This window comes from Herpailurus yagouaroundi, unplaced genomic scaffold, assembly GCF_014898765.1.
Source record: "Herpailurus yagouaroundi ecotype Mexico unplaced genomic scaffold, PumYag 190, whole genome shotgun sequence".
Taxonomy (NCBI): Eukaryota; Metazoa; Chordata; class Mammalia; order Carnivora; family Felidae; genus Herpailurus; species Herpailurus yagouaroundi.
This window is the reverse complement of record NW_024412421.1, coordinates 3,982,436-4,002,927: the sequence shown is the minus strand read 5'-3', so window position 1 is coordinate 4,002,927 and position 20,492 is coordinate 3,982,436.

The window sequence follows — 20,492 nt, the reverse complement described above, 5'->3', positions numbered from 1 at the left end:
GCCACCCAGGCGCCCCAATTAGGGTGGTTTTAAGGAATGACTCAAAATGTATGAAGGGTGTAGGCCATTTCCTGGAACATAATCGGTGTTCACCAAATGTTGCCTATTACTAGTCTTTTCATTTTACAGATACAAAAATGGGGGTTCTGAGAGGTTTGGTAACTTGCCCAAGGTCACACAGCAAGTGGTAGGGCCAGGATTCAAATCCAGGCAAAGCTGATTCCAAGCAAACTCCTCTGTGCCGCTTCCTCCCTTCCTACCCCTCTGCTGCCCAGAGCACACATGGCCACCTCTGCCACTTAGCTGCCATGCTGCCAGAAATAAGCGTGCCACACTACCGAAGTGGCCTGTTTGGGATTGCCCCCTTGCCACACTGAGCCTGTCTTTGGGGCTGGCCTTGGCTCGTGTGCTGGAACACGGGTCTCCGCGGATATTTGGGAACCGGGTTCAAGCTGCATTTAGCCTAAGGTTGTCCATGGGCTCTTCCTACTGGTCTGTGTCCTCCTCTGGCCCTCCCTGCAGCCCTGGGCAGCAGACAAGCAGGGTTCACAGGGGTGAGCAACTAGTCCAAGGAGACACAGCTGGTAAGCAGCAGAAGAGCGGCAAGGAGGCACCTACTCTTCCTACAGCCCAGGTCCCGTCCTCTGGCTCCCCATGCCAGGCAGCCCCAGAGGGAGACCAGATTGTGCCTGGGGTCTTGGGGTGGGGGGGGACCAGAGCCTTGGACCCTCAGTGGTCTGGTGGGAATAGGCCTGTATCAGCCCCTGCAGATGCTGCCACAGCACTGCCTCTTCCATGCTAACAGCCAGGTGTACCTGCAAACTATCTCCTGAGCGCAGAAGCCTGCGTGATGGGGAGGAACTTTTTGGGGTTCTGTGGCCCTCGCTGGAGAGACGCGTGTCCAGAAACTCAACAGGAATCCTTGACCTGTGTCTTTACCTGGTAAGCGGTGGTGCAGCCCACATTTCCGGCAGCCTCTGCAGCCTCTAGTCATAACCTGCTCTCTCAGCCTGCCTCAGAGGTGGAAAGACTCAGCACATCTGGCCGGGCGTAGGAGCCACACTGTCAACACGCTACCCCCTAAAACCCGCAAGGTGGGCAAGGTGGGGACGTGGGTCCCTAGAAGACAGACTGAAGTGGACCTGGGGTGTTCCTGGTGCGTCCTTTGACTCTTCATACCCACATTGCCCTCAGGTATCCTGAGCTGCTGTGTCTTTTTTTTTTTTTTTTTTTTTTTTACCTTGAAAGAGAGCTGGGGACCTGTAAAGGGTTAGCAGCTCTCAGGCTTACTTGCAAAGATAGATGCTACCACTCCCAGCTGACCACCCATAGGCCTCCTTAATATGTCCTGTACTGGGCACGGGTGGGGTTGGGGGCATGTGACTGAATCTCCTTGCCCCCCCCCCCCACCACCACGTGCCAGAACCATCTTCTTTGGCCTAGGCATCTGGGACAGCCTCCTCCCCAGGCTTGTCCCTTCTCTGCAGCCTGTGTGAGCTCTCTGTCCTGACTTGGTCCTTCCCCTGTAAAATCTGTGTGTATCTGACTCTCTATGGGCCCTGCAGGCCTTGGCACACCTTCTCCATTTGAGAGACCTTCCCATCTCCCCGCCCTGTTCCCCATACCCAGCCCGTGGCAGACATACCGACAGATCTTGGCCCTCTTTCCTGCTGGGCCCACCTGGAGACCCCAGGCCCCAGGCAGCAGGACCACTTGATCACAGATGGCACATGAGATGAAACCCATCTGCCGCCCCAGAACAAGTTCAAGTCCCAAGGTTTCTCCCAGCTTCCACCTTCTGCTTGCGAAGACGGTTCCAGCCTCAGTTTGCCCTTCTGCAGGATGAGAGAGCAGACCCCTGCCCACTCCCTCATTCTAAGGGGCTGCGAGTGTGAATCAGACTGTCTTCACTTGGGGCATCTGTCTCCTCGGGGTCTGCCCCAGCTCCGCCCCAGCTCATTACGTTCTACCTATGGGTTTCCACTGTAACCCTTAACAGCTCTCAACAGGTAGCTAAATCCAGTTCATAATGTACCCACCTGTAATTACTGGGATATTTAAACTATCTCTGCCGATGCTGACTCATCTGCTGGAGCCTCCCAGCAGTCTGAGCCACACCATCCTGTAAAATTCTGGAGCAAGAAATGACAGCTGGGAGATCTGCTTTCTTCCCAGTTTCGGTTCTGTGCCTTGAACCTGAGCTGTGGGTGTCTGGACAAAGCTCTGCCCCCTCTGACATCAGGTTCCTCATCTGTGTAATGAGCGAGGGCAGAAAGGGAGCATCAGCCAGAGTGGTGGAGTGAAGGGGGGGGCCCTGCACGGGTGGCTCGCGCCAGGCCTAAGCAGCTCCATGCTGTCCCTCCGCGCTCCAGCCAACTGTCACTGGCTGCCTCGTGTAAATCCACCCTACATCGTCTAATTCTCCAACTATTGAAGAAGATGTCAGAAATCTGGGTTTTGGTGTGAAATTTCCTGATTTTTACCTCGTAGCAATGAATTCAAAACTATATAAAACAAACACTGTGGGGGCCAAAGAAAACATGCCAGTGTGCCAGACTGGGCCCAGGGCCCCCTGCTTGCTAACTTTGGACTGGAAAAATCTCTGTCTGACATTTAGTGCTATGGCTCTCATCCCGGCTACACACCAGAATCACTTGGGGATTAGAAAAAGCTGACCTCCCAGACTTAAGGCCTGAGAGTGAGGCATCTTAGTGAACATGAGACACCACGGGGTAAGGCTGAATCCTGGCTGTGCCATGGACCCACTAGGTGACTTGGTCAGTTCTGTCACATCACTGGGTGTTGTCTTTGAGAGTGGACCTGTGGAGTTTGTAGGCAGTGCAGGGAGAATTCGTTCACATAAAGGAACTGGCACATAAATGGTGTTCAGTGAATTAAGGGCAAAAAAGGAACTGGTAGCTGCTTTTGACTTGGGGGCTTGAATCCTGCGTTGGAAAATAAACCCCTTTGCTTCTAAGACTGAGTAAATGGAGGGGACTGAGTGGCTCAGTTGGTTGAGCTTGATTTCAGCTCAGGTCATGGTCCCAGGGTTGTGGGATCGAGCCCTGCGTCAGGTTCCACTGAGTGTGGAGCCTGCTTGAGATTCTCTCTGCCCTTCTCCTCCACTCACTTTTCCTTACTCTCTATTTAAAAAATAAAATAAAATAAAATAAAATAAAAATAAAATAAAACAAAACAAATAAGAGACTGAATAAATGTCAAGGTGCTCAAGGTTGGGGGTTGAGAGACATGAGGCTCAGGTCTACTTTTGGCCCACTGTGGAGCTTGAGAAGAAGTTTCCTGAGCTCAGTATCACCTATTTTCTTGAACAATGTACTGGCCAAGGCTTTTTTTTTTTTTTTTTTTTTTCATTGAGAATGCCAAAAATTCACCCCAAACCTATTTAGGGATGGGACATAGACGGACTCAGTTAACAGCTTCCACATGTACCCAGCATGGACACTGACCAACAGAATCTTCAGGCAGCCTTAGAGGGTAAGTATAATTGGCCCGTTTGACTGATGAAAAAACTGAGGGTCAAGTATTGTGACTCCTTCAGGGAAACAGGCTAGGAGGAGCACAGCTAGTTTTGGAACCCAGGACACAGGCATCTCTGACTCCCAAGATTAGGGGCTGGGCTGGTAGGCCAGCAAAGAGGCAAGGGTAGGTTTGCAGCCAAGGGGAGAGAACAAAGACTCCTTCACCAAACCCTAACCAGGCTCTTCTGGGCTCTTTTTCAACCAGGCAGTAACTTTTGGCCTTCTGTGTTCGTCTGAAGGACTCAGACTTCAGCCAAAGGAACTCACATTTAAAATAAAATAAAATAAAATAAAATAAAATAAAATAAAATAAAATAAAATAAAAAAAATAAAATTGTACACAAGTCGGCTGCCCAATGAGGGCCCGCGGGCCCCTAGTTTTCGAGCCCTTGCAACCCCTGCTGAACCTACCCTGCATGTTCTCTTGTCTCCCAAGGCAGGGGCCTGCGGAGTCCCGGCCAGGGCCCCGGATCCAGCGCAGTAACCTGCTCCCCGCGTCCCCAGCCTGCGCCCTGAGAACCGAGAACATCTCTCTCGGCTCCCGGCTCCCGGTCGTAACGACCCTGGGCAGATTTCTCCGCCCCCGGCAGGCAAGGCCGCACCCTGACCTCTCCCCTCCTCCGCCCAGCTCCCTTCCTGCCCACCCCCCCGCAAGTCCCCCTTTGCTGGCCCTTCTACCTTCAGATCTGGCCCGACCTCCCGCCGCCTGGTCCTCCCCCAACGCCTGCTGGGCGGCTTCTCAGTAGGGGTCCGGGGCCTCGATCTGCCGCCCCTCCCCACGGCGACCTCTATCCAGCCCTGGCCCCCCTTGGCCCCGCGTCCCGCTGGCCCTCTGTCCTAGCTCGGGGGCTCCCCTCCTCTTTCCCCCTCCTGCCCCCACCCCCACTGCGTCGGCTTCCTCCCCCTCCCTCCTGCTGTGGCTCTGGAATTCCTGGTGGAGTCTACACCCGGCCGGCCCTGCATCCTACATTGGGGTGTGCAAAAACCGCGCAGCTTGCGGGCCTGTGTTTGTAGGACAGGGTGCAGGGTGCGTCTAAATGAATGGGACTCTCGGGCGGTCGTGCCGCGCCTAGACCTATCTGGGGTGTTTTAACATGCACACGTGTGTGTTTCTGCATCCAACTGTGTTTATACACCGGTGTATAATTTTTTGTGCACACACACTCAGTGACGCTTGGGGAAACTTTTCTGAAAATCCTGGGCTGGCAGTTTAAATATAAAAAGGCTTTGTTTAATGCCAGAAGCATTTCCCCCACGCTCTGGGAGTCATAGAACACTCACCTGCTTCCCTCCTCCTCGCTTAAAGACCTGGAGGCAGAGGCTTTGGTGGGGGGCGGCTTCCCTGCAGTGAGGAAAAGGTTCTTTCCTCGGGCCACGTCCCCCCACCCCTCCTCGTCCCTCGCCCCTCAAGGCTTTCTCCTGCCTCACGAGCTCCCCAGTCTGTTTCTCTCCTGGGGCCGTTTAACTCTGAATCTTACCCCCTCGAATATCTGGGAGTGTTAACATGATGCCGACATCTATCCGGCTGTGGAATTTCAATTGAAATGTGGCCAGCACGTGGGGTCCGCTGAGCAGCAGTGTGGTTGGAGGGCGTCTGGAGGGGAGGGTGGGCAAGGCAGAGCAGCTGAGGGCTAAAGGAGCAAAGGGGAGTCCCTCAAGGTGAGGGACACCCCCACCCAAGTGGGGGTGGTAACACCTGTCGGCTAAGGTTGTTTTGGAGTTTAATTCCTTTATTGTACATTTTGTGGCTAGGCCTGTCTAGCACATAGTAGGCACTAAACAAAGACTAGCACATAGTAGGTACTAAAAGACGACTTATTAGTCTGCGTTTGTTTGTTTGTTTGTTTGTTTTTTGCCGGAGATGGTGCCAAAGGGCATACACTTTAGATTCTGGATTCAAATCCTGACCTCAACCATTGCAGAACTTACTCCTTTCTGTGTGCCTCTTTCCTTCTTGGGAACGGAACCCTCAGGGCTGGTGGTGATGGTGGTGTGCCTCCTAGGGGTATTATGAGAGTGAAATGAAGTAATTTACGTGAATGCTAGATTTACATGAACAGCCCCTGGCACATATATGCGCTGTGCAATTTTCACTGTTTATTGTCTAGAACACAGGTTGGCACCACCTGTTTTTATAGGGCCCTCCCTCCAGCTAAGAATGGTGTATACATTTTTAAAAATGGCTGGGGGTGGGAAGCAAAAGAAATCTAATATTTCAGGATGCATGAAAATTATGTGGAATTCAAGTTTCAGTATCCACAAATAAAGTTTTATTGGTACACAGCCCAGGCATCATTTACATGCTGTCTGTGGTTGTATTCACACTTCAAGGGCAGAGGTAAGTAGTGGTGACAATGTGTGCTCCACAAGTGTGAGAATTTTTGCCTGTTTGATCATCAGTGTATCTCCAGTGCCTGGAACATATCAGTTGCTCACTAAGTTGCATTAATGAGATCAGCCGGAGGTAATGATGGGGCTGGGGCCCGATGTTCTCGAGCTTGGAATGAGAGTCCATAGTGATTTAAGTAGATGTTTCTTTGGAGATTAGAAGGAGAAATCTGTCCACCCCCACCCTCTCAGACGGAAACAACTGCTTCCCACTTAAGCCTTCCCTTAGGTAAGACATTCCCATTGTTAAAGTCACTCTTTTCTATTCAGCCAAACAACATGGGCAATTCAATTTGGGGGTCATCGTTGGGAGGTCCCCATCCCTTGCCTCCCACTCTGTTCCATTCACAGCAGGAAGGACTGTGAGAACAGCTTCCTGGGGAGAAGAACTTGACCTTCCTGGGCCAGGGGCTCCATGCCAAAGGGATTGTGGGTGGATATTTGCCTCCTGGGGAGAAACAAGGTAGGGAAGCCCCAATGCACGCTAGGAGCATTTATGGTAAGATTCCACTCAGCTTTTATGGTGAGATGCCACTCAGCTTTGCCAGTGGGCTCTTCAGAGATGTTGGTGAGAGGTTCCTGTGACAGTTGGCTGGGAAAAATAAACACATAACCCCAGAGTGGGGAGCTTGGGTCCTCCTGTTGGGTGACTGGGCCTGAGGGGTGTGGAACAGAGACTCCCAGGGTGAGCAGCACTGATTCACTGTTTCCTGAAGTCCTGCTGTATGCTAGGTGCTGGTGCTCTTGTCAAGGATAAGATCTAGCTCTTCTTTCCCAGGTGGAACCCACGGCACTTGGGACCATAAATAATTATGATGCACTGAGACAAGTATGTAGTCAAAGGGCCCCCCAAATGGGCTGAGGATACAGCCAGACGTTTCATAGGAGAGGACACCCAAACAGTCAAAAACACATGAAAAGATACTCAATATGATTCCTGGTCCCAACAAATGTGAAGTAGAGCCACATGAAAAGCCTCTTCGTGCCCATCAGATTAGCAAAAAAAAAAAAAAAAAAAAAAAAAAAAAAGGGTGATGTCATATGGTTCTGGCTGATAAGGGGTGGGGGAAAGGCAGTCTCATACATAGTTGGTGGAAATATGAATTGTTACGGCCTTGCGGGAAAAGAAATTTGGCAATATATATTAAAATACAAACAGAACAAAACAAAAAACATAGCCTCTGTCTCGCAGCCATGCTCCTGAGATTCCATCCTGGGACTTAAGGACAAGACATGTATTAAAATGTTTTTTGAAGTGTTACAAACCTGGAAATATTTATCTCCAGGATGATAGGTTAAATTGTGATGCTATAGCTATACACAAAATATTATGTGGCTATGAAAAAGAATGAGTTGGCATTACTCCAAGTGCCCTGGAAGGGTTCCATGATATGTGGTTCCATGATATGTTTGGAGGAGGACAAACATCTAGTGTCTATAATATGATGCATCTTTTAACACTAATACCAGCCTGCTCCTTCCCATACACGTACTTTTTGTTTGTATATGACCTGTGAGCAGGGAGAATCCTTCTGGAAGGCTACACACTAAACTGCCAGCCTTGCAAGTGGGGCCTGGGAAGGAAGTAGTTAAGTAAGGGGGAAGCTAGCTTCGTCTCCGACAAAACTGGGAAAGTATGTATTGAAAGTATGCGACCTAATGTTTTATGGGGATACTATTGTTTTTCTGTGAAAACAGATTGACACACGAAAAGAGAGAAACTAGTGATGTGGACAAAGGAAAACATTGCTTTCATCTTGGGTGGGTCTGTGGACAATTTTTCTTCTGGATTTCTGTAGTTTCCATTACAGTGTTTCTTATATAGTGTTTATTTTTTTATTTTTATTTTTTAACTTTTAACGTTTTTTAATTTATTTTTGAGACAGGGAGAGACAGAGCATGAACAGGGGAGGGTCAGGGAGAGGGATACACAGAATCTGAAACAGGCTCCAGGCTCTGAGTTGTCAGCAGAGCCCGACGTGGGGCTCGAACTCACGGACCGCGAGATCGTGACCTGAGCCGAAGTCGGCTGCTTAACCGACTGAGCCACCCAGGCGCCCTGCTTATATAGTGTTTAAAAAAACAGAAAGAGAAAAAGATAAGTTGGTCAGAGGGCGAGAATAATTGTCAACTCCCCCCCCCCATACCCACTCCCTACTTCTGGAATGGTAAAAGTGCACTCTTTCCAATAAGTAATTATTTTAGTGCCTAGGCTTTTCTAGTTTGTTCTAGGCACTGAGGACACAGTGGTGAATAAGAGACACAAGGTCCCTGTCTCCATGGAGCTTATAGTCTAATGGGAAAGATAGTTATTAAACAAGAACAAATAAATACGGGGGCCCCTGGGTGACTCAGTTGGTTGAGCATCTGACTTTTGATTTTGGCTCAGGTCATGAGCTCACGGTTTATGAGTTTGAGCCCCACATCCAGCTCTGCCCTGTCAGCTCAGAGCCTGCTTGGGATTCTCTCTTTCCTTCTCTCTCTGCCCCTCCTCCACTTGTGCTCGCTCTCTTGTCTCTCTCTCTCTCTCAAAATAAATAAATAAACTTAAAGAAAGAACAAATAAATATGAAATCAAGTGTATGGCATGTGCTTGAAGATAAAATGAGATGATGTAGATGGTACCATATGGTGATTGGCACACAGGAAATGGTAGGTACCTGACCTTGGCTGGTCCAGTCATGGTGGTCAAGGTAAGGACTTGGGGGAAAAGGCTGTCTCTTTTGCACTGATCTTGAAACTGGCTGGGTAGCCAGAGCTGCTGGCAGCCATATTGTCACTGTATGGAGTCTAAAGAAACCACTGTGCAGAGTGATGGAGATATTCTTTGAACACCTGGATCTTCTCATGCCTGAAGCTGGAACCACATCCTTTTTGTTAAAGCTAGATTAAAAAAAATCACTTGCAATAGAAAAATTCTTAAGGTATTATTATTAATTATAATTAGTTAATTATATTATTATTACCATTATCATTCCACTGTTTCTATTCTGTGACTTTGCTGAAAGCCCACGTGAGGCCAAGGGTCTGCCCGAGAGACGATGCAGCACTTCTGGCTTTAGTGTCCCCAAACCCTGGGATTAGTGTGACAGATACATTTGCATGAGGAAGGCCCCAAAAAGGTGTGTGTCTTTCTCTGTGCGTTCCTGGATGTTGAAAGACATTTAAGCATGAGAGCCACAGTCTAGCATGTGACCAGGTGGAGGGTCCCTCATGGCAGGCGGACTCTTCTGCATGCCTAGAGATACAAGCCTGCCTGACATGCTACCTGTCATTCCTGAGGGTGCCTGTGGACACACCTCGTCAGCCCGCAGATGCCCTGCTGGGTGTCTCTGCTCACCCTCTGCAAGGACCCCCCAAGCACCCTGAGGCCCCTGTGGAGCAGGTAGGACAACCTCCCCTGGAGGTTGGGCACAGCCTGGCCACTCTCCTCTTGCCCAGAGATTTGATTTCTCAGCCCCTCCCGCTGAAGGCACCCCTTCCTTTCTGCAACCACTGCTCCAAGGAGAACAGCAGGAAAATAGGGAGGCAGGGCCAGGGAAGAGAAGAGATTCTCAGTTTTGAGAGGATCGCTTCTTGAGCTTCAGACTGCACCCCTGTAAAATTGACCCCTTGCCACCTCCCCTGCCTGTTCACAGGGTCCTTCCCCCAGGGTCAAATGACAAGTGAGTACCGTTCAAAACCCCATATTTCAGTTAAGGCTCCCGTAGCTTCTCTCCTGATGTGTGAATACTTAAATCCTGGAGGCTTGTCTAGGCCTGCTGGTTACTCAGGGCAGCCCCCTTGATCCTATGGCAGCATTTTTTTTTTTTTTTTAATGTTTATTTCTGAGAGAGAGAGAGAGACAGAGTACAAGCGGGGGAGGGTTGGAGAGAGAAGGAGACACAGAATCTGAAGCAGGCTCGAACTCACAGACCTAGAGATCATGACCTGAGCCAAAGTCAGATACTTAACCAACTGAGCCATCCAGGTACCCCGATCCTATGGCAGCGTTTTATTTTTTATTATTTTTTTTAATTTTTTATTTTTTTTAAATTTTTTGTTCTTTAACATTTATTTATTATTGAGAGACAGAGAGACACAGAGCGTGAGCAGGGGAGGGGTAGAGAGAGAGGGAGACACAGAATCTGAAGCAGGCTCCGGGCTCCGAGCTGCCAACACAGAGCCCGACGCGGGGCTCAAACCCACAAACGGTGAGATCATGACCTGAGCCGAAGTTGGCCGCCCAACCAACTGAGCCACTCAGGCGCCCCTATGGCAGCATTTTAAAATAAGACAGGCTTGGGTCTCATTGGAGAGAGGAAAGGGTACCTAGGAGATTTGACTTGAAGCTGCTACATCTGAGTAACATTGAGAAAACATCCACTGTCAGTATGGAAGAAAACACCCCTCCTCAATGTGGTACAATTTTACGTGTATGGGGGTGGGGCAGACAGGTATCTGCTATTATTTTGTGCTTGTTTGAAATCTTCTGTAATTGAAAATTAAAAATGAAAACAAAACGTGGTGAGGGGTGCCTGGGTGGTCTAGTCAATTGAGCATCCGACTCAATCTGAGTTCAGGTCTTCATCTCAGGGTCTGTGAGTTCAAGCCCCACATTGGTTGCAGAGTTCACCAAAATAAAATAAAATAAACTTAAAAAAAAAATTAAAGCAAAAGAATCCAGGACTTGATGGAGATTCGGGATGAGGACATTCCTCCCCACCAACTTGACAGGTAATACGATTGTCTGTGCCATCGACAGGTAATACGAAGGCCCAGTGCCTTCTGGTTCCCAGACACCATCTTGATCCATCTGTCTATCCCTGTGTATCTAAACATTTATCCACCTAAAATCAATACATCAAGGTTATGCTTCAGGCAAGGTGTAGAACCGGAAATTGTGCAAGGGGAAAATCTTCAGTTTTAGGGGGAAGTTGGCTTTGATTTCAATCCTGGCTCCAACCTTTAAGAGCTGTGTGACCTTGGGCCAGTGAGTAACACAGTCCCTCTGAGCCTTCAATGCTCATCTGTAAAATGGAAATAATAACAGCTTGTGGGCAAAAACTTAGTCGACGCAGTAGGAGATCTGTGCAGGATCTGAGGCTGGGCCTTGTGGGTGGTGTGCTAGGCAGAGAGATGTGGAAAGGAGGGCACTTGTCCCTTGGCCAGGACTGCTAAGGGGAGAGTGGCTTTGCCGCCCCCGCCCCCCCATTCCTTCCAACTGAAGCAAAGTTCCTGGGAAGTCGGTGGGGATTCCGAAGGCTGAGGAGGGGATTTTGTTTGCGGGTGTGTTGGCTTTTTGAAGGTGGATTAAGCTCCATGGTTGACAGTGTCCTCACGGGCCAAGGTGGGGGTCAGGCTCAGCGCTGGCCGCTGGGAGGGCCACCCCTCCCCTGGCACTGAGCCCTCCACCCAGAGCTCACGGGCCACACCCCCGGCTACTCCTGCCCCCAGTGCTCAGAGGTAGCAGCCCTGGCCAGTCAGGAAGCTGGCCTGGGAGGGGTGGATGCAGGGCCATGAGGCGCACAAGACCGACTCCCTCTTGCTGGCACCCCCCACCCCCACCCCAACCGCCAGCCTCCCTCGTACCATGGGCAGGCGGCCAGGGGACCTGGGCTCTTCAGAGCATGAACCAGACCCACCAGGCGGGGGAGGTCGCAAACCCAGTCCCACTTAAAAACATAATTAAAAATACTTAAGCTGGTTGCCAGGATTTAAAATACAAAGGCACACAGAGCTGCACACTAGCTTCCCACCTCTTTGCAAGGGTGTTCTCCTTGGAGCCTCTCTAGTGTCCTGGCATCATCTGCCTGGTCAGCTTTGCTTTGGAGATAACTGAGTTTGTGAGCCCTGCTAGATTCCTACCAGATCTGAGGAACTGGGCTGCCCAAGTCAGGCACGGGGCTAGAAAACCCACATCCCTCCGTTCCCCTTATCCCCCTTGACTGGAAGTTTCAGCAGGCCAGGGACATTTCTGCCTTGCTCAGCTGGATCCCCAGCAGCTGGGCCAGTGCCTTTCATACAGTAGACCCCAGAGGTTGCAAATAAACATTTGTTGGGTGAAGAAAACAAATTCTTACATTTATAGTAGTAAGAGGTAACATTTTTGAGCATCGTCCTAAGTGCTTTACATACTGGCTCATTCAATCCTCACAACAGCTCCTTAAGGTAGGTACAAGCTTATCTCTGTTTTCGCAGATGGGGAAACAGAGGCACAGAGAAATGAGATAATTTGCTGGAATGCAGGGGAGCTGGGAATACAAAGCCGGCTGTCTGCTTTCGGGATGTCCCGTCTCAGTCTTCCCTATTACTGAAAGAAATGACATCTCGGCTCCATACAGCAGCCTCAGGAAGTTAAGGCCCCTCCCCTGCTCCCCCAACATTTCTCTGCTACCTGGTGTTGGAATTGGGAGACTTGGCTTCAAGAGTCTGCTCTGTCATTAGTTGGCATTGTGACCTTGGGCAAGTCTGTTCCCCCCTAGATATCAGAAAGGTATTCCCATCTTTGGAGATACGTGGTTGGACGAGATCATCTCTAAAGCCTGGAATCGTGTGGCCTTCATAAGGGGAGGGTTGCTGATTTTTCATTTTCTGCCCTTGGCAGTCTCTTTAGGAGTCCTTGGCTCAGTCCGATGGTGGCTCTGCTCCCAGGGGCCGAGGAAGGTTCGGAGTGCTGGCAGAAACTTCCTGAATTTTCCCCTAGCTCCTGCTGTGGCCTTGGCTCTGGGTGGGGGCTCCAGGGCCTCTCCCAGTGGGTGCCGGAGGCTAGAGCTGCCTTTGTCTGCCGCAGGAGGCCAGCCAGGCGGCTGCGGCTGCAGTCGGCCCTTGCCCAGGCCTGGGAGATGGTTTTTTTCCCTGTGTGTTGCAGCTGGGACCGTTTATAATAGGAAAAAAAGAGAATGACCAGGCCAGCCGGCTGGAAAATAAAGAGACTTAAAAAGAAAAGGGCTAGGCTGTTCTTCTCCTGTGGAGGCTTTGGTTAGGCAGAAAGTTTTAGTTCCTTTCTGAAAGGCATTTGGGCTTTTGAAGTCCCCTGCGGGAGCTCCCTCTGGCCCCTGGGAAGCCAGGCCCTGGCATGTCCCAATGTGCATGGCCAGGATGGGGCCCAGGGAACTTGGGAGGCAGCAGCAGGCCCTGGGAAATAGTGCAGCAGGCTGGGTCCGCTGGGGCCCCAGCCTGGCCCCCCTCTGCTCCCAGCCCACACCCTACCATCCCTTTTTGGTGGTCTTTCACCTGAATTTCCTCTGCTCCCTCTGGCTTTCACTGCTGGCCTGATGCTAGGTGGGCCAGAGGATGGGAATAAACCCAGGTCTGCTTCTTCCCGTAGTCAGAGAACTAGGGGGATTTCACAAATGGGGAAACTGAGGCAGAGAGAGGGTTTGCCTGGGGCCACCCAGGGAACCTAAACTTGAATGGCTGTTGTGTGTGCTTTGCCTAGAAATACTAACAACAGCTAATATTATTAAGCCCTTATATATAGTATAGAAGGAGCCGGTTAAGAATCCAAGGACCTGGCAGGTAGAAAGATGATTGTGTCCCGAGGTTCCTCCGAGGGAAGCTGTCTTACCAGCAATTTCCTTGGGCCTCCACTCGTTCCTTGCAAATGAGCCCTCCTCCTTGTCAGTCCACCCCTCAGCAGGGTCACACCATATCCATCACTAGAAGAAGGACCACAATGAAAACGTGACATTTATCAATCACCCACTACATGCCAAGGGCTGTGTGCCAGCTCCAGGCCCTTCACACATCGTCGAGCAGGTCAGTGGTGATATTCTCTGACTTCTCATTACCATCCTATGCCACTGCATTATTCTCCTCATTTTATCAATGAAGTTGCTTTGTCCTGGGGTCTAAAGCCAGGCCCTTTTGGCTGGAGAGGGCAAGTCCTTTCTGTGGTACTGTGCCCCGTCTGCCTAGATCCTGACTCTGGCTTCTCTGCTCAGCTTCCTTCTCCAGCCACAGCCATTCACTGGGCATGAAGGGAACACCATGGAGTGTTGGGGGGTACATATCAAATTCCAGGGGTCTGCCTTGAAACAGATTCCAACGTAGCTGGGTGGGCAAAGAATTGTACCAATTGGTGAGTGCTGTCCACCAGAAACCCTTTGCATGAAGACGGTTGTTTGCAAAGAGATGTTAGACAGTTCCTCTGTGCATGGAACAGCAGACTGATGGTCTTTCTCCCAAGGCCATCACTAAGTCCTGAGCATCCACATGACACTAGGGATGCAGCAGGGACCGGAGTAGACAGCTCTGGTGATCCCGCTTCTCCCCTTCCTGCCCATGGACATCGGGTCCCCAACTACATGTGCGGGGCACAGGTACATACATGTACTTTCTGAAATCTCCATGGCATTTCTCTCGGACCTGAGCACCTCATAGCTTCTTTTTAGGGTGGGGTGGGTGGTGAGAGGGGGTAGAAGGAGAAAAGGGTACATGCACAGTATCAGATTTTTTGGCAAAATGATCTAGCCAGTTTGGTCCTGCACACTCTTAGGTCCTTTTTGGTAATTAATTGTGACCGCAAAAGAGATGGGAGAGGGTTTGCTACTCCCACGTAACCACTCTACCAAGTGAGAGTGAAGGCAGATCCTGCCACATGCATGGGTAGTTATTAAAGCACTATTACCTCAGGGACAAAACAGGTCCTACAGCCAGCTCAACAAAGTCCCAGCATTCTGTCCTTTTGGGTTATCTAACCACTTCCTGCGTGAAAGGCACACTCTAGGTGAGCTCACACTCATGGGCAGGATGCTGTGTCCTCTGCTGGGCACCATGCAGGCAGACGTTCTGGCTGGACCCCAGACCCTTGAGGGATCAAGTGGGAGGTCTTAAGGGGACAGGTCACTCCAGTCTTACTGGATGTGTATTCCTTGTTAGGCAAGCTGGAAGTGTCTCCAGACCATTTTTCTAAACCACAATTTGAATACCTTTAATTTCACCAACAGAGAGCTCATGTCTAAATCTATCACTTTTTTGTGATAGATATCTCGTTTGCTCATTAGCAAAACATTGGTGGCCGATTGACCTACCGATGGCCGAGAGTGCCCTGCCTGATACAATCGCTCCTAGTTAAAACTTAGAAAACTAGGCACTTATCACATTCATTGCAGACTGAATTGTTCTTCCTTTTAAAGAACCACAGGCACTGTAAGAGAAGTATTTCGAGAGAACAAAGCAACAAGTGGCCCAGAGTCAAGTGACCTCGGGGCGTGTGTGTGCCACACACCGGGGCAGTTAGAGGTGGTCTGGGTGGAGACTCTCAGGGCCAAGGCCAAGAGTTTCAAGCTTTCTGAGGGTGTGAGTCCACTGGGACCGTCCCGCCAAGTTGGTTTCTTTCCTGCCTTGTGGGTGTTCCTTACAAAGCCTGCTGACACTTGAAGAATTAAATAATTATAATAATGATGATAAAATAGAAATGGCTTTCCCAGCTGAACGAAACTGAAGACAAGGAGGTTCCCACACCCGATGTATTGTTTTTGGCACTGTACTCCCAAAGCCCCTGGGAGGCAGATGTCTGGGCCCGCTGCTGGTCTCTTTGAGTCGTGGTCATGGGGCGGGGCGGGGGGGATTGGGGACCTTTGGAGAACTTCAGGAGCATCTGCAGGGAATTCCCTCCCCAAAAAAAGCCAGGCTGAGAACTGAGAGCAGAGGAAGGAACTCTCTTGTCTTTACTGGGTTCTGAAGCCTCAGAAGCTTCAAGACCAGGCCTCAATGTCGCAAATACCCGTGTGGAGGCAGGGAGGACCTGGATGGTAGGCCGCTGCCGGCTAGTCATCTGGGTGCCAGGCCATCTCCTGGTGGTTCAACCTTAGTACTTCCCGGACAGGAGTGCCCGGGGAAGCCTGGATTCCATGAATAGATGGATCATGATAAGCAACCAAAAATGCAAAAGAGAAAAAGGAAAAATCCACTCAAACACAGATTCCCTCTCCATAGACCTAAAGCTGCTAGAAAGCTTCTAGAAAGCAGGGACATGTCTGTCCTATCTCAAGGGAACAACCAGGGGAGGAAGGGACTTGTCAGTATGAGGAGGGAATGTGCAGTTGCGTGACGGGCATCTCCCTTTAGAGACATGGTTGACCTTGGTGGGTGGTAAAGGTGAGAGACCAGAAGGGAGGAAAGTGGAGGCCTGATAATAGCTGTCAGACCTGGTGGCTCTGCTCTGGGCCCGACAGGTCGTGCTTATGAATATGAAATCCTCAGGGCAGCCCCACGAGATCCATGTGACCTGTATCCCCCTTTCGCAGATGAGAAAATGGAGGTACATCAAGTCCCTTGCCTGAGGTTCTCCAGTGGGGCAGTGAGGAAGGCTGGGTTGGAAGATGGATCAGATTGGCTTCTAAGCCTGGCCGTGACAGCCTGTCCTCAGAACCACCAGCCCGTTCCCACCTCAGGCCCTTTACACACACTCTTCACTCTGCCAGGAACTCTGTTCTCTCTCCTCTTTCCTGACTCCTTCCTCCCCCTCCAGGCTCTCAGCCAGACCACCACTGTGACCCTCTGTTTTTTGGCCTCCTTTACACTATATTTTTCCTTCTTAGGATTGTTCAAAACTGTAATTAAATAATTATTTATATGGCCATTTATTAAAAGTCAGCCTCCCCACCAGAGAATAAGCCCCAGCAGGGAGGGCCTGTGGTCCCTGCTCCTTGCTTCCCGCTAACTTTTGGCACACAGTAGGCACACAATCAATAAATACGTGTTAAATAAACAGGTCAACAAAGGAATGAACTTATTTTCTGGGGGAAGACTGGGGGGGGGGTTAACCTTCTTTCCCCAAAATGGCTGTCCCTTATCAATATTTTTTTAATGTTTTATTTATTTTTGAGAGAGAGAGAGACAGAGTATGAGTGGGGGAGGGGCAGAGAGAGAGGGAGACACAGAATCTGAAGCAGGCTCCGGGCTCTGAGCTGTCAGCACAGAGCCTGACACGGGGCTGGAATTCACTAACCACAAGATCATGACCTGAGCAGAAGCTGGAGGCCCAACCTACCGAGCCACACAGCGCCCCCAAATGGCTGTTCTTTATAGGCTGATGCAAGTTTTCCCAGTAGAGAGGGTGACTTTCTGGGAATAAAAAGGTGAACAAAAATCATGAATTCCATATTCCAGTGACTGCTGTTTACTTAAAGTAAGTGTGCGTGCGCGTTTGCGCGGGCGGTGATTTACTGCGACGCATCTCTTGACCCTTCAAGGGATACTAGTTTAGAGGCCACAAAAGGAACCCTATCTTATTTTACTTCGTTGTCCTACCTTGTTGTTGTCAACCACAGCGCCACTCCTGAATTCACCAGATGACACCTTGCCTCTTTTTGAAGCTCAAAAAAGAAGCCTCTCTTGTTGTGTGTCTGGGGACGCATCATTAGGAGCGTACAGAAAATGGTGGGGAGGCAGCCCCTTGGGTGGGAGGTGCCCCTCCTACAGCCAAGTTATTGACTTGAAAGGAAGATGACCATTTATGTGAACAAGGTCTCATTTGTTTTCAAAAACATCAATTTGTAATTTCTCTTGCATTTATGATGGTGACTTCTTCAGTTTACAAAGGATTTCTGCAGCCACTTCTTTGGGCAGGAGCGACTGTAATTTGCCGATGAGGAAGAAGAGGCCACAGGGGGACTTTCTCACAGGGGAGGCGCCCAGAGCCCTGGATACACTGACGGAAGCAGGCAGGTGGGATGTGAAACACCACCCGAAAATGACCTTTTTCTGGTCCCTGGTCACTAGGCTGGTGAGAAACAAGGCTAGCCTTCCCTCACCCCGTGCCCCCTGAGACCCTTTTGGTAGGAGCTACTGGCTTTTTGCTGCTCTGGAATTTTCCTTAAAACAGCGTTGTTTTTTTTTTTTTCTGGAAGGAGTTAAAAATGAAACAAGCTTCAGAGAAATCGGGGCCGGGCTGAGGCGGGGACGAGGTCGAGCTCCTTCTGCACCCTGACTGCCACCGAGCTGGGAGACAGCAGACAGGTCTCGCAGGGGAGGGATGAGCGTCGGGACGCGAACGTGTGTGGCTGCGACGTGCAGGGAAGGACTCCAGAAAACTTTGTGCTCTTCTCCAGGACCCCCAGCCCTTGTGGATCAGTTTGGAATACGCAGTCGCCCACCCGCCAGTCGATTATCCCCACCTTTGGCCTCTGGGTCCTTCCGCAGTTCCCGGAGGGTGGAAAAAAGGCAGCACCGCGGGTCTCCAAACACCGCCCGCTGACCCCTCCTTTCCTCCAGCACACCCCTACCCCACGGCGCTCCTTTTGTCTGGCCCCTTCTCTCCGGCTCCCGGCTGGGCGAGATCCGTGAGTCTTCAGCCCCCCAGAGAGCCAGGGCGGGCGAGCCGGGGGCTGTTCTCCACCCCCTCCCCCTAGGAGAGGGAGCCCGCGGCGGGGGCACCCCGGAGCTGAGGCCAACCGCCCCCTCCCCCAGCGTGTGCCATCTGCCGCCTGTCAGCCTCTCTCCGCGGGCCTCGATCCCAGGCGCCGGCGGGGGTGGGGGAGCTGCTGATTCGGCCCCTCCTTCCTGGCTCCTTCCCAGGCGCCTCGCGGCCTCTGCCCTCGCTCTGGCCCAGGCACCCCCTCTCAGCTACCCAGGCCGTCCGCGATCTTCGAGAGGCGGCTCCCACCGTCCTCCGGGAAGGCCAAGACGTTGCACACTCCGTGACACAAGAGCTGGGGAGGGAGGCGACTTGGGGGGGGGGGGGGGGGGGTAGTGGTGGTTGCAGCTCTAACTTGGGTCGGGGGCTCTCAGGGCTGGATCTCAGTTAGGGGACATCTCTGTCCCGCTCCTGGCTCCTCTGGGGATCCTCTCTGTCTCCCCGAGTCAAGGTGTCCGCCTCTCCGTCGCGTTTCGCCGGTCACCCGACTGCACCTCGGAGACGGCCTTGAGCTCGAGAGCTTGGCCTCCCCCCATCCTACCCGCCCCCCACCCCGCCTCAGGCCTTTCCCCGCACCCGTCGGCCTGGGCTCCCTAGCCACAGGGGTGCGGGGGCGGCATCTACCTCCGCTTTCAGCCCAGCATGGGGTGGGAGCCCGCAGGCCCTGAGAGGCGAGCAGGGCCGGGTGGGACCGCGCAGCGAGCCAAGGGGGGCGCGGGCCGGGCTGGCGGGAGGGCTGGGGAACGGCGGGGCGCAGGCGCCCTGCTTGGGGCGGGCGCCTCTGCTCGGCCGGCCCCGGCGCGGCTCTCGGCGGGCAGCGGGTTTTTCCCTGAAAGGTTGCCCTGGGTAACTAGTCTCCGAGGGGACACAGCCTCCCCTCTCCGAGTGGCAACTTATCGATCCGCGAGATTGATAACCCCCAGCGCCGCGCCGCGCACCCGCTTCTCTCTCCCAGCTCTCGGGCGAGCCGGCCCAAGGTGGCGCCACTCGCCCGGGAGGGGGGCGATGTCGGGGCCTCTCCCCCACCCTGGACCCGGCCGCCTGCAGCTGGAGGGGGAGGGGGAGGCTTCACAGGAATAGTTTAGGGGAGTCGCCTGCGGAAGACTTTTCCCAAGTCCGCGCGCTTCCCCGGCAGTCTCGGAGACCAAACCTCCACCGTCTCGAGAGTGGCAGGGACGCGAGGCGCCCCCTAGTGGCTGGGGCAGAACTTGGTGGAAAGTAGGAGCCGGTTTCTTTTCTCGACCGCCGGGGAAGGCAGCGCAACTGCAATGTGCCGGGGCGGAGATGCTCCTTTTATTGTCTTAACTAAGAAGTGCGCAACCAGAGGCAGGAACCCCACAAACGCAGGTGTGGGGCGCCAGAGTTGGCTCAGTGGTGGAAGAGTTTGCCGATGTGGGGTAGACATGGTCTTCAAACACCGACCAGTGGGCAGAATTCAAGAGGGAAAAGCCAAGTTCGGGGATAATTCATGTGCGAGGGGCATAATTTGCAGAAGAGGCAGTGCTAGGGCAATTCACCCCAGTTGGCCCCCCCTCCCCCCTTTGCAGTTTGTGACGCTAATGCATCTGGGCTAGCTTGACAGCGCGCGTGGGCCCTGTGTCTGTTTCCTCCTCCCTCCCCGGGTGCCGCGGGCGCCCAAGTCGGGGCCCAGCGTGCCGGTACGGTGCCCGCGCCCGCGCCGTGCCTGCCGCCGCCGCCGCCGCCGCGGTCCGGGTTTTGCGGGCGGCCGGAGCTGTATTTCCAGCGCTGTCCATCGCTCGGTGCTGTTGGCCCTCTCTCCGTCTGATCCGAGCCGGAGCAGTGCGGGGCGCCCCACGGGATCAGAGCGCTCCCCCGCCGGGACTCCGCTCCTCACATCCTCCTGCTGGGACCCGGCTACATTTCCAGCCAAGCCTGGCTTTATTATGTGTCTCTGCAGTGCAGCCCCAGCAGCCGGATCGGGAGGAGGAGAGCCAGCGACCACAAAGAAGACAGGAGCGCAAGGGAGGCTGGCGGGCGGGCCGGCGCCGGCTGGAGCGCGGAGGAGCCGGGGCGCAGCCGCCGCCGCCGCCGCTGCCCGGGAGGACGGGAGCCCGGCCGCCGCCTGCTCGTCCTCCTCCGCCGCCGCGGCCGCCGCCTCCCCCCTCTCCGAGCCCTTGGCCCATGGAGGCAGCTAGCGGGGCCGGCGACTTGGCACCGGCCTGGGGATCGGCTGCGCGCCGCGCGCTGAGCACCGCAGCCCG